The sequence below is a fragment of the Mesoplodon densirostris genome, chromosome 14, assembly GCF_025265405.1.
Source record: "Mesoplodon densirostris isolate mMesDen1 chromosome 14, mMesDen1 primary haplotype, whole genome shotgun sequence".
NCBI lineage: Eukaryota > Metazoa > Chordata > Mammalia > Artiodactyla > Ziphiidae > Mesoplodon > Mesoplodon densirostris.
The window spans coordinates 70,047,436-70,055,404 of NC_082674.1; positions in this window are offsets into that span (position 1 = coordinate 70,047,436).

Genomic DNA, 7,969 nt, shown 5'->3' on the forward strand with positions numbered 1-7,969 from the left:
TCTTTGGAAAGTTTGTTGTCCTTTTTACAATAAGTATTTTCCCAAATGTCTATGGGTAAAGTACAATACACACATATTTATCTAAATATAAAAATATAAGAACGGGACTCTATTACACATTCTGCTTTATAATCCCTTTTTTCCCCTCATTCAATAATATAGGATGAACATTTTCCATGTCATTAAATATTATTTTACAATGTATTTAATTGTTGCACATCTCTTTTTTATTTTTTTATTTTTTTGGCTGCGTGGCATGTGGGACCTTAGTTCTCCCATCGGGTATCGAACCTGTGTCCTCTGCATTGGAAGCGTGGAGTCTTAACCACTAGACCACCAGGGAAGTCCCATACCCTCTAAATTCCTGTTGACCACTTGCCCTCTGTCTAACCCCCCTCAGTTTTCACTCTGCATCACTGGTCCTAAGGGACAAAGGAGCAGAGATGAGAACCACTCCCAGCTGGGCCTCACAGAAGCTCTGGAAGAAGCTGGCTCCCCCAGATCCAGTGAGAAGAAAAGAAATATCAGGCCCTAAGAAATCTGGCTTCCTCCTTCGGCTTTCATAGCCTAGCCTCGGGGGAGGGGCAGTGTGAGGTGCAGACAGTGCTTATGAAAAACCCAACAGAAGGGTAAGAGTGGGGGGACCCGGACCAGAGATCCCCCCGGCAGGGCTCTCATTTGGAAGGAAGGCAGCAACCAGCACAGAGTTGAATGTACTGATTCCTAAGTGCGACTGACAAATTCACATTCCCTAAATGGTCCCCAAAGGACATTGTTTTTGAAAACGGCTGTTGTCGCACCAAAGAATCCTTCATTGGTTGAGTTTTCGGAAATGTAAGATAATATATTTGGTCACTGCATCTTCCTGGGTTAACCCAGTGTTTCAAAACTTCCTGCTCCGTCACAGAAACATACGGGCTGAAGGTAGAGACAAACAAAGCACCTCAAGGAAAACGAAGATGAGAAAGATCCATTTTCTTCAAAGAGCTCGTTGTCTAGTGTGGGTTCAGGAGAAATGCAGGAGGACCAGCCGCAGCACAAGGCAAGGGACAGGCACGGCCTCTGAGCCAGACTGTGGAGGTGTAGCGGGTGCAGCCCTAGGCCACCGCTTGCCAGTGCAAGTAGCCTTGTGTGAGGTTACCAGCCCCGCTGAGCTTCAGGCGACAGAAATAGAGCCTGGCCCTGGGCGAGCGGGAGGTTTAAAGGATGAAAGCACACCAGCCCTTGCAGGACATGTGGGCTGACCGGAAAGAAGCCATCAGACCGAGGTCAGAGGCCAGGAAACACTTGGAAGAGGGAGGCCCTGGCGTTTGGAGAGTTTCCACGGACACAGATGGAGAGGGTAGGGTTTCAGAGAGACAGGGCTTGGAGGGCGAGCTGCACGGAGGACAGTTAGGGGAGAGACCAGAACATTCACACCACGCTGTGTGTCCGGATGAGGCATGAAAAGGAGTCAAGTCAGGAAATCAGGGCCTAAGGTGCTGTCCGGGAGAGCTGTGCCCAGTGTGGAGGTGAGGACATGCCAAAGGCTTTGAGCAAAGTATACCATGTGCAGATGGTGACGGTAGGCGTCACCGGGCAGATGGGTGGGAGGGAAAGGGGGATGGATGTGAGGCCCCAGGGGGCCCTGGTGGAAACCCAGGGCCTTGATGGGGGTGGGGCTCAGCGGGATATGGAAGGGATAATGGAGGGGGGCTGGCCCCCTTTAGGATGTGTGACCTTCTCTGAGGGGCCCTGGGCTCGGTTTTAAATATTACTCAGCCATAAAAATGAATGAAATAATGCCATCTGCAGCAACATGGATGGACTTAGAGATGATCATACTAAGTGGAATAAGTCAGACAGAGAAAGATACATATCTTAGGATATCACCTATATGCGGAATCTAAAAAAATGATACAAATGAACTTATTTACAAAACAGACTCACAGATATAGAAAACAAATTTATGGTTACCAGAGGGGAAAGGAAGTGGGGGAGGGATAAATTAGGGGTTTGGGATTAGCAGATATAAACTACTGTATATAAAACAGATAAACAACAGGGTCCTACTCTATGGCACAGGGAACTCTATTCAATATCTTTTAATAACCTATAATGGAAAAGAATCTGAAAAAGAATATATATATATATAACCAAATTACTTTGCTGTACACCTGAAACATTGCAAATCAACTCTATGTCAATAAAAAACAAGTACTCTTCTGTCACTGTCTTGAAATTCTTAATAGCTTTTGAACGAAGAGCCCCACCGATTTTGAACTGAGTCTCACAAAATATGCTTAAGAGGCAGACATTTGGGCTCAAGAAAGTGTTTGGACAGGGAGTGGGGCTGAGGGGAGAAGTGACTGAAAGAGTTGGGGATTTGGGTGAAGAGATGAGGAGTACGATGGTGCTTGTGTGTGTGATGGTCCAGCCATCCCAGGGAGGTGCTTGAAAACAAGTTGGGAATTTGACCCTAAAGCTCAGAAAAGCACTTTGAGACATAGCTATTTACGTGGAAATCATATCCTCTGATTAACCTTTTCTTCGAACACTCGAGGATTGTTCCACTTTATTTTCATGAAAGGCATTACTTTTGTAATTTAAAAAATGAAATTGCAGGGCTTCCCTGGTGGCGCAGTGGTTGAGAGTCCGCCTGCCGATGCAGGGGACATGGGTTCGTGCCCCGGTCCGGGAAAATCCCACATGCCGCGGAGCGGCTGGGCCCGTGAGCCATGGCCGTTGAGCCTGCGCATCCAGAGCCTGTGCTCCGCAACGGGTGAGGCCACAACAGTGAGAGGCCCACGAACCACACAAAAAAAAAAAAAAAAGAAAAGAAATTGCAGAACTGAAATTAAAAAAATGAAATTGACAAAAGCATTTAGTCAATAATAATACATGCGCTTTAGAAATGGGTGTAGGAAGTAACCTTAAAAAGGGTCAAGAGGCTAATCTGCAAAATCACTGTTACTGTCTCAATTATGTCCCCCACCCCAAATGCCCTGTGTTGAAGTCTTAACCCTCAGAACCTCAGGCTGTGACTGTATTTGCAAATAAGGCCTTTACAGACGTAATTAAGTTAAAATGAGGTCATGAAGGGGAGACCTAATCCAGTAAGTCTAGGGTCCTTACAAGAGGACGAGATCAGGACACACAGACACACGTAGGAGAGACCATGTGAAGACACAGGGAGAAGACGGCCGTCTACACACCAAGGAGGGAGGCCTCAGGAGAAACCCACCCTGCAGCCACTGTGGCCTCAGACTTCCAGCCTCCAGGACTGAGAACATAAACTTCTGCTGTTTAAGCCCCTGGCCTGTGGTACGTCATTCCAGCAGGTCCTAGCAAACACAGCCACCTTCCCTGAGAAGAACAAGAGGCAGACAAGTCCTTGGAGACTGGCTAGAAGTGGTCAGGGAGGAAGAGGGGAAGCAGGAGGTCAGGTCACAACATACACAGTGTCTGCGTGATGGGGGTGGGCGGTGGAGGCCGGCTGTCAGTGAGGATGCAGGGCTTATGGAAAGCTGCTGGGCTTTAACACCAGGAAGTCACCGGTGACCTTTGAGAAAGATGTCATTGGTGCAGCAGGGGAAAACCAGGGGCAGTTAGGTTGGGGGGAAGGTGACACGATGGAGGGATGGAGAATCCTTATTTTCAAGAAGTTTCAGTATAAAGGGCAGGGACAGATAGGACAGTAGCTTGAGGGGGAACCAGAACCAAGGGAAGGACTTTTTTAGGGTGGTATGTAGGGAGTCCTGGGCGAGCATGGCTGTAGAAACCCCCGAGAGGGAACCAATCTCCATTTGTTAAATGAGTGAGAAGGAAACTCCCGGGACCAGGGGAAGGGCACCAAGCCCAGGTGGACAGCTAGCCCACAGCAGTGGCTTGGCCTGACGTCTAGGGAAGAAGGGCTCTTTGTGCTGGCCCCAAGTGCTGGCAGCCACTGAATTCCGCTTAGCTCCAACAGGTTCCCGTAAAGAGCCTGAGGCCTGGCTTCCTCTCCCCACCGTCCCTTCGGAAGTCCCCTTGCAGATTTGGAGGGACGGGGACTGGCCTCCCTGCAGGCAGCACACAGGCTGTGAGCATCTGTTCCCCCATCACTTGCCCTCCAGCAGAGCAGCCGGCGCCGTGAAGCAGGCACTGAGCCGACCTACAGACCTTCGAGGTTACGGGTGCTGGAGGAGGTTAGGGACCCCCTAGAGGGGACGCAGAGCTGCTCCCCAATCTTCCCCGGTCCTCTGCAGATCTCTAATTTCTTCCCAGTTCCCTCAGCTCTTCCACTGCCCTCCCGGCCCAGTCCTGGGCAGGTGCCTCGTTTCCTTGGAAACTGAGAGCTGAATCTCTGGGCAGCCTCAGCCCAGCACCCTGCTTCCCCTTGGCCAGTAGTTTCCAAACTTTTAAAAAAGTGGCTAAGCCCATCTTTCAAACAATGTCTTAGAGGAAGCCCTAAAATATCCAGGGGCTGACGGTACCTTTCATCGGTATACATTTCCATTATAACCTCAGACCTCTGGTACTCACACACTGTGAAACCAGCCAGTGAGGATTACAGGCTGTTTTAATAAATGAGAAAAAATCAGAACTGTAGTTGTGGGAAACCACTGCAATCTGACGTCAGCCTCAGCCTAGTTTATTTCCGCCGTTTGCTTTGGTCATATTGTAATAAGAAATTCCTAATTCACACAGGTAAATGGCAGTACACTGTAACAATTTTTTTAAATAACCAGCCTTATAACCTTGGGATTTAAGGAGCCAACAAATGACAGATTTATTCAGAGTCTTCATGAAGATAATTTTTCTTTGCCACACACTTAGCTTGCCGATCGGCAGCGTGTCACATGTTTGTCAGTAACATATTTGAATCTATTCTACCCTACAATATACAAAATAATTTAACAATCCTTAACACATGAAATCTGAATCAGATATTTGTGGAAACCTAAATGGAGCTTTTTATGGGACATAGATGGAAGTCCAGTACCCTTAGAACCACCTTGAAACCCAGCCATGTCACCAAGGAACAAGCATTTAGTGAATGCCTGCTTTGTGACAGATTCTGTCCTGGGCTGGAGATAAAGGAAAAAAACCAGAGCTTGCCCTCATCCACAACGAGGTCAGCCTGGAAGATGAGGTAGACCTAGAGAGAAATTCCATCAACTGAGGGGTGTCCAGGAAGCTCGGGAGACAGGCACTCGGGGGGCCTGGAGGAGTGAGTGGGGCTGGAGTGGAGTGCAGAGCAGGTTTCTAGAAGCCATAAGCTCTGAGCTGGGATAATGAGGTTACATCATGGAGGGGGCCACAGTGTGATGAAGAGGGGCCTCTGCTATAACCTACAGGTGATGGAAGGGCTTGAGGAGTGTTAAACAGGAGGGCGGTATAGTCGAATTTGCATTTTCAAAGGAGCCTTTATAGTAAGTTCCCTACCTCTGAATGAGTTCTGTTCCAACAGCACGTCCGCAAGTCCAACAAAGTTAGCCTAGGTACCCAACCAACACAATCGGCTATATAGTACTGTACTGTAATAGGTTTATAATACCTTTCACACAAATAATACATAAAAAACAAAAAATAAACATTTTTAACCTTACAGTACAGCACCTTGAAAAGTACAGTAGTATATACCAGCTACATCACTGCTGCTTTTACGCTTGCTTCCGGACATCCTGGGCTTGAAATAAAGATACTGTACTACTGTACGCTATACAATAAAGTACACAAAAGCACAACCACTTGTAAAGGATGCACGCACGTGAAAATGTACGCAGACACGTGAACTAACTTACACGATTGGACATTCGAAGGCATGTTCGCATCTTTGAAAGTTCACAACTTGAAGGTTTGTATGTAAGGGACTTACTGTATATGGATTGAACCCATATATGGAGGCAGGGAGACCCCTTGGGAGGCTAGTATGAGGCTATGGGTGATGGAGGCTGAGCCAGGATGTGGCCGTGGAGAGAAGCAGGGGAGGCGAGTGATTCAAGATACAGAATGGACAGGACTTGGTGACTGACCGGCTGTGGGGGGAGGAGGGGGAGGGATAGGTCAAGGAAGACCCGCCACAGGTTTCTGGCTTAGACGGTTGACTGTATAGCAAGAATGTGCACTCAGGTCCTCTGCTTCCACAGCCCTTGAGACTGGTACCACGAGAGGAGGGGCCAGCCAATCAGACTTGCGGTTGAGAATCACCATGATGAACATAAATCCAGAAGTGTCAGAAGCCAGACAGAGCCCAGGTGAGACTTCAGGGGAGTTTTGCAAGTTTTGCTTACGTTTTGTTGTTGAGAATGAATGAGCAGGGTATTCAGGGTGGGATTAATTGGTTGATGAGATTAGTCAACCAAAGGCCAGATTTCTACAAAGAATGCAGTTGCAAAATTGAGTTGCTTTCTTTTTAAATGACACAATCCACATAATCACTGCATCCATCTAAAGGCAAACATGTTTCTCCCTGGGTTCTCTGGTCATGGGGCAATAACACGTTTTCCAGACAGATCCTGACTTTTGTGCCGAATGGTGGAAATAGTGAATAGGTGACCTTAAGAGCAAAAAACAAAAAACAAAAAACAAAAACACCAAAGTGACTCTACCTTAATGTGACTGCAGACCTGTGCATTTTGCAGAGCTTGTTATTCTTTGATGTAAAGCGTCAATTGAAGTGGGAAAGAAAAATACTACATAATCTGACTGCTGAAGTGTTGGAAGGGGAACGGGTGGGGAATTTATGTGGTTTTTAAAAAGGGAAGTTCTACCCCAAAGTGTGTCATTTCTGAAGTGAAGGAGGTTCCAATAGGCTATTAGAAGAGCCTGCACAATAGCAACTTGATGTTTTCAACACATTTATATTTCATGATAATAAACACACAGCTTTTCACCAAATCACACAGTGTTATTTGGATACAAAGGGACTAAAATATACCCGAAGGCTGGCTGTTCTGGGATATGATGAAGCCAAAGGGAAACTCCTGTTTAGTCTGGTGAAAGACAAGATTGTTTGCCCATCATGATTTTTTTTCATTTACAATGCAAAGCTTTCAAACTTTTAAAGACACTCTCTTGAAATTGTGAGGGGAGTGGCAGCCAAGAGAGGTTGGTCATCAATGTCACATGAAAGGGGAATGCTTTGAAGGACAGCTTGTTAAGAAGAGTCACACAAAATCAGAGGTGCTCCTGAATTACTGCCTTTTCACCCAGGCCAGTACTGAAACAAGCCCAATGTGGCTGGTCAAGAAGCCCAGCTGCCGTGTGCAGGGGTGGCCAGCACAGGCCAGCTGGGTGGCCACTTTCACCATGAATAGCGCCAGTGGGTCTGGCTCTGGTGTTCCTGCCACCACCTGGGAGGGAAAGGAGGACCCGAATGGCCCAGGGTCCCTGTGCAGGGTCCTCAGAAGCTTTTTCAAAGCCTCCCAGAGCTCAGGAACCATCCCAGATGGTGACAAAGCAATTAAAAAAAAAAAAAAGGGACCAAGATTGCATCATGGTCTTAACCAAAGGCTTAAGAGAAGATTGGCTCATACCTTGTGTTTGCAGTCAGAGCTCTTCTGATGACTAAAGATGAAGTTTGGCAATTGCAAATTGTCTGATATCGGATCAGCCCAGTCAAAAGGGGAGCCTGCAAAAAGTGGGGGTGGGATGTTAGCAAGTGTGGTGACAAAGACCATGGAGTCTGGGCTGAATCCTGACACCTCTACTCACTGGCTGGTGACTTGGGCAAGTCGTTTACTCTCTGTGTGCTTTGGCTTTCTCCCCTGAAGACTGGGGGAAAGTAATGGGCAGGGTCCTTGTGAAGCCTTAGTGGGTTAGCACTTGTAAAAGCCATGTCATCCATCACTTGGAAAGCCCCAGTGTCCCGCTGTCAGGGCTGGAGAGGACCTTCCTGAGGGGTCCAACCTGGGAGCCCCAAGAGTCCGCCCACACCCCAGCACACTCTTCTGTCTTTGGCCACCGTGCCTGGTTTTCTTCCTCTACCTCCCCGATCCCTTTTCAA